The sequence below is a fragment of the Pipistrellus hanaki genome, assembly GCF_964339955.1.
Source record: "Pipistrellus hanaki genome assembly, chromosome: 9".
Classification (NCBI taxonomy): Eukaryota; Metazoa; Chordata; class Mammalia; order Chiroptera; family Vespertilionidae; genus Pipistrellus; species Pipistrellus hanaki.
The window spans coordinates 59,797,797-59,804,557 of NC_140511.1; positions in this window are offsets into that span (position 1 = coordinate 59,797,797).

Here is a 6,761-nt window from a genome sequence, read left to right on the forward strand (position 1 = left end):
CGGGAGGGCGGAGGCCGGCCAGTATCGCGAGAGGCGGGGCCGCCCGGGCGTCTGGGTGGAGAGGCACCTGAGCGTGGCTGCAGGAGGTCGGCCTTGTGCCGCACCTTCGGCGGTTCAAAGGTTCCCGGATACCGCCCTCCTGAGGCTGGAAAGAACCCTTTTCCCGGGTCGTGTTCCCTGCCTCCGATGCAAGCCTTTTTCCGGGCTGCCCTTGCCCACTTTCAGCCTCAGGGACCCCTCTGTGCGACAGCCTTCTGTCTCCAAGATCCTTTTTCTTACGAAACTCTGAGATACCGTGACACTGAAGGGTAAATAGGACAAGTGAAGCATTGCTTTAATTTAAAAAAATCCAAGGCTCGAGCCCTGGCCGGGTTCGCTCAGTGGTTAGAGCACCCGGACGGAAGGGTCCCAGGTTCCATTCAGGTCAAGGGCACGTGCCTGGGTTGCGGGGCTGGATCTCCAGTAGGGGGCGTGTAGGAAGCAGCCAATCACTGATTCTCATCATTGTTGTTTCTATCTCTCTCTCCCTCTCCTTCCTCTCTGAAATCATTAAAAAAAAAAAAAAAAAAAAAAAAAAAAAAAAAAAAAAAAAAAAAAAACAACCCACGGCTGGAATCTTCACTATAAATCTATTTGAGAGTAAGGATGAAAAGTAGAAAAATCGTGAAACACACCTGCATGACCAAGGGAAGAAGGCCCTTGGGGGCAAGTAATTTTAAAAAGTTGACCTAGCCCTGGCTGGTGTGGCTGTGGGTTGGTCGTCATCCTGGTCAAAAGGTTGCGGTTGGATTCCGGTCAGGGCACATGCCTGGGCTGCAGCTCGGCTTGATCCCCAGTAGGGAGTGTACAGGAGATATCTGATGTTTCACTCTCACACCCATTTTTCTCTCTCCTTTCCTCTCTCTGTCTCTAAAAGCCAATAAAAACATTTTTTTTTTAAAGAGTTGATCTAGAATCTTATGCAAATAAAATACTGTGAAGTAAATATTATTTTTAATGCATTACAGATTTTTAGGGCCACTTGTGAAAATTTCATGAACCAAGAATATGTTTGGTCTTGAATTTAAATTAAATATTAATTTGCCCAGTATTTAAATTCCACGGACATTTATTCAAGCCCTAGTCTGTGCTGATATGTTAGGTGCCCTCACATATAAATTTTCAACACTTGAGGACTGGATTATTTTTTAACAAACTCCTGGCCAACTGGTTCCATTCAGTGGTAGTGTTTTCTCCCAATCCACCATGACTGTCACCACTAGACTCCTTGGATTCTGATTTCATCATAAAAGGTTTCTGTTCAGAAACTTTCAATGGGTTTCTACATTTTGTGTTTCTAAAGACTTCATAGTCTGACCCTAACACATCCATCTAAACTAATTTCTAGTATCCCCCAAGTGCTATCGCCATTCCAGTGGAGGTGGTAAAATAACCTCCCTTATCTGCAGTCTCACTTTCCATGGTTTCAGTTATTTGCATTCAACGGCAGCCCAAAAATATTAAATGGAAAATTCCGGAAATAAATAATTCATAAGTTTTAAATCGTGTGCTATTCTGAGTAGCATCATGAAATCTCGAGTAGTCCTGCTCCATCCCACTCGGGCAGTGAATCATCCATTTGTCCAGCATATCCATGCTGTATATGCTCCCGTCCCTTAGTCATGTGTAGCCTTCTCCGTTATCAGATCCACTGTCCGGTGTTACAGCGTTTGTGTTCAAAGCACCCTTGGTTTACTTAATAATAGCCCAAAACAAGAATAATGATGCTAGGAATTCGGATATGGCAAAGAAAGCCATAATGTGCTTTCTGTAAATGAAATGGTGAAAGTTCTTGATTTGATGTGGAAAGAAAATTGTATTCTGAGGTTGCTAAGATCTGTAGTAAGAAAAAAAAATCTTTTATTTGTAAAATTGTGCAGAAGGAAAAAGGAATGTGTGCTAGTTCTGCTGTCCCATTTCAACCTGCAAAAGTTACGGCCACAGAGCTAGTACGATCGAAAAGGCATTATGTTCATTGGGTAGAAGACATAAAAAAAACTTGTCTGATTGATTATTAATTTCTCACTGTGTCTAAGTTAAGATTACACTTTATCATAGGTATGTATGTAATGAAAAAAAAATAGTATATTTAAAGCTTGGTACTATATGCAGTCTCAGGCACCCACTGGGAGACTTGCAATGTTTCCTTCATGGATAAAAAAGAGACTATTATTCAAAAGCCATATTTATTTTTGCTTCCAAGTCTTCATTTAAGTTGTTCTTATGTGGAATGTCCTTCTTCATCTCCTCCAGTTCTCTAAACTGTACACATCTTCAAATTTGAGTTCATCCTTCAGGTCCCTATGAAGACATAACACTTCTATTAAGCTTCCTTTTCTCCATACTGTTTTCCTTCTTTGGTCCCTGATAGCCTTTATACCCTGCAAATAGCACTTATGCGCCTTCCTCTTATTCATTGTCTGCCACAAGTGTATTCAAGAAATGTTTATCAAATGTCTGATGTCTACCAGGTGCCTTGCTAGGCACTGAGAATACCATGTAGAACATGTAGAGCTAGATAGACAAATGCAGACATTTCCTTTATTTCTTTTAAAATATATATATTTTTGTTTATTTCAGAGAGGAAGGGAGGAGAGAGAGATAGAAACATCAATAATGAGAGAGAAAAATTGATTGGCTGCCTCTGCACACCCCCACTCGGGATCAAGCCCACAACTTGGGCATGTCTCTGACTGAGAGTTGAAACATGCGCTCTTGGTTCATAGGTCAACACTCAACCACTGAGCCACACTAGCTGGGCTCCCCTTATTTTTTCAAATGCATTCTCTTCTCCATCTTGCAGCTCCACTTTTTTGATGACTCCACTTACATATATATTCCCCTGCCTGACATTGTCTTACAGTTCACTGATTTTTAGAGCTTTTCTCTATTTCCTATTTTCAATATACAATATTCTCTTAAACCCATCCAGTTCATATTTTATCTCCAATGTTGTGGTTTTTTTTTAATCTCTAGTAATTTTATTTAAGGATGTGTGCGATTCTACATTTTTATGTCCTTACTTAACATGCTCTATCTTTTCCGTAGTTTCTTGAACATGTAGAACACAATTATAATGACAATTTTAATGTTCTTCTCTACTAATTCTACCATCTGTGCTATTTTTGGCGCAACAGTGCTAAATCAAATATATTGATTGATTTTTCTCTTCATTATGGCTCATAATTTCCTTCTTCTTCCATGACTGTTGTATATATGGCCAGGCATTGTGAAATGACTCTTTTGGGGGTGCTGCATATTTTTATAGTCTAATATTTTTGAGGTTTCCTATCTACATTTCAAAACAGTTTTGTTCTTTTGAGGCTTGATTTATAAGCTTTGGAAAGTGGAGCCAGTTCAGCATTTTGTGTAAGGCTAATTGTGTCCCACAACCAAGGGCCCTCTGAATCTTCTCTTCCTGGTGAAAACAGGAACTATTCTCATGAACTGGGGTTGTGGATTATTTACTTTGTCCTTTTGAATGATTATTTTTGTGTTTTTGAAATTTTCTTAACATACACACTCATGATGAAATTTCAGAATAAATAAAAGGTCCTAAAAGTTTTCAGAGATAATAAAAATAATAAAAAGCCACATTCTAAGGACTGGGAATCATAACAGCTAAGTATCATTGCTTATTTATAGCATAGGTAAGGAAGAAAAACTGTTTTAGGAGCTTTTGATAAAAATATGATTCAATTAACTAACAACCCATTTATATTTTACGCATAAAACAAATGAAAGAATCAGCTATTGTGTAAGGAGAGATCCCCTAAAATGTCTCTCCCTAGCCTAGCTGGTGTGCTCCGTGGTTGAGCATTGACCTAGGAACCGAGAGGTCACTGGTTGGATTCCCTTCAGGGCACATCCCAGGTTTCGGGCTCTATTGCCAATAGGGGGTCTTCAGGGGGCAGCTGATCAATTCCTCTCTCATGGATATTTCTATCTATTCCTCTTCCTTCCTCTCTATCTAAAAATCAATAAAAACATATTTTTAAAAAATAAGTGTCCCTCCCTAATTCACAGATGCTCAAGTATTAGTATTGGAGAGACCTAGAGAGTACAATTCCTTCACTTTAGAGAAAAGACTGATTGCTGGCTCGTTTCTCAGAAGAGGGCATTGTGCGTATAAATGAGGCAGAGCTGCTTTAGCTTTTATGCCTCCGTCAAGTTATTGGATCACCGGGCTTTCTAATCAAGACTCTTCTTGATTAGTTCTTCCTGTGGAAGAGCTCCTCTTCACCTGTTGCTTCCTTATATTACTTCCTACTTCAGAGAAGAAGAGAAACAATCAAATTAGAATAGGAAGACTGAGTCTCGATAAACCTCTGGATGCTAAGCTCTGCAAGTTTAGTCTTTGTATAAAAAAAATTAAAGCAGGGCCAGTGTGGTTCAGTGGTTGAGTGCAGACCTGGAACCGAGAGGTCACCAGTTGGATTCTCGGTTGGGACACATGCCTGGGTTGTGGGCTCAATCCCCAGTAGGGAGTTTACAGGAGGTAGCTGATCAATGATGTTTCTCTCTTATCAACATTTCTATTTCTCTAATCTTTTCCCTTTCTTTCTCTCTCTCTAAAAATCAATATAGGAAAAAATAAAAATATTAAAGTTCCTCAGTAGGCTAAGTATGCAAGTGTTCTTAATCCATTGCAAAGACAATGGATTGAGTCATCAATTAAGAAAAAAAGAAAGTGGGTGGGGTAAATTGGAGGAAAGAGGCGCTCTCTAGAGAAGCTAGGGAAATGGAAAATAGTATGAGGAAGCAAGACACTCCCAGTAAAATGTTTCACTATTTTTTTTTTTTTTGCCTGTCAAACCATATACAAATATGCACTCCACTATAGAATTGACATTTAAAACAATTATGTCTTTTTGCGGAGTAAAACATTACTCTTAACCAGGGGACCTATTCAGGCTTCTATCAGTATAATTAAAGCCGAAGGCTTATTTCTTTCCCCAACAGAGTTTCTATAAGCTACTTCTCAGAAAAGTAAAATTTTAGATGAATGGCTTCCTTCATTTGCCATGAACGATATGGTCAAATGTGAGTTAGCCTGATTTAAAAATAAACTAAACATATTTAAAAACACTTGGTCTAATCAATTAAGCACAACAATATGGGGAAAATCTCTTCAAAAACATCTTTTGTTGGGAGGTTTTCTTAAACACAGATCTCAGAGCAGAACACAAGTAGCATATATCTAAAGTAACCCTTCCCCCTTACTTTGGGTTAGGAGAAGTTGCAGATTCTATTAAAGTGTAAGGTTTACTTTCTTAATGTCAGTTGTTTCATCATCATTCTGAGTACAAGTAAAGGCACAGATTGATGTATTTTTCTGGCATCTCCCTGACGCACTCTTGCCCTAAATAAATCTGTTTGCCAGGATCTTGTCGCTTAAATTAGCCACCTCAAACTCTTGGTCCTGCCAACACAGGCAATTGTGCCAATGTTCTCAGCATCTACTGGCACACGAGCTGTTGCCTTTTCTTTGGCTTTCTATGTGTACCTGGGACCATCATCCTTTCTTCACAAGGGAGCGTTCTGGCTTCTGTGTCCCTGAGACAGACTTGAGAATTGTTTGGACTCACTCTGGTTCTCTCCACGGTATGCATTCTACACCATACATTTTCAGCCACACAATATAGTGTTCAGAATTTGTCATGCATATACTTGCAGATTGGCAGAGCCACCTGCCAGAGATGAGAACCTTTTAAGTTGTTGTCAAACGTCATAAAATGTGTTCCATGATTAATTTTGTGGGCACAGATTGGTTTTTGCGCAGAGTCCAAAATTTGGAATATGTCACAGTGACTAAATGGCACTGGCATGCTGAATGAATTTGGAATTTGTTTTGTCAAGTGTGGGAGCAGGCACACAGATGGGCTTCGATCCAGTGGTTCTGCTTGGAATTCTCATTATAGCGATGATGTCACTTGTCACGTGGAGTGGGTGGTAATGCTGCAAAAGTATGGATGAAGCAAGGCAAATAACAAAGTACACAAACCAACAGAAAGGGCTTATGGTAGCACAGAAAGATTTCACTGTTAGCTGACTTCTGCTTAAAGGACATAAACATTGTGTCAGGGCAGTGAAGAATATCCTTACTAGAAATACAGAAAAGGAAACTTCTAATCAAAGAGGGCCCTTTAAGAAGGGTCCGCAAAACCTAGGAATCTACACTTCAAAGAGAATACCAAGTAAAACAAATGTGCCCATGCTTTTTAGATTAGGCGGTGTAAAAAATAAATTTGCAGAGTCTTTCTGCAAACCCAACCAAACCAAAGCCAAGGCATTTTGCTTTATAAGAAAAGCTTTGCCTACTCAAAAGGCCAGCACCCATCTTGAGAAATGGGAAAAACAAAACAAAAATCTTACAATAGCAAAGAGATACGGCATGTTTTCACCAAGTGTGCTCATCAGAATTCTCATGCATACACTTTAAAAGTATATGCATGATGCAGTTAAAACAGTGCCTAGGGGGAAATTCATAGTTATAAATGCCTATATTAAAAAAGAACAAAGACCTTAAAAACAATCCTCTTTTATATGAAGACACTAAAAACAAACAAACAAACAAACAAACAAACTAACTAACAAACTAACTAAACGGAGTAAGTAGAAGAAAGAGGGAAACTAAAGCAGAAATAGAATAAAATATTATGGAGATTAAATATCTATAATAATAATAATAATGATATGCTAATTAGACTAGACAGCCAGAC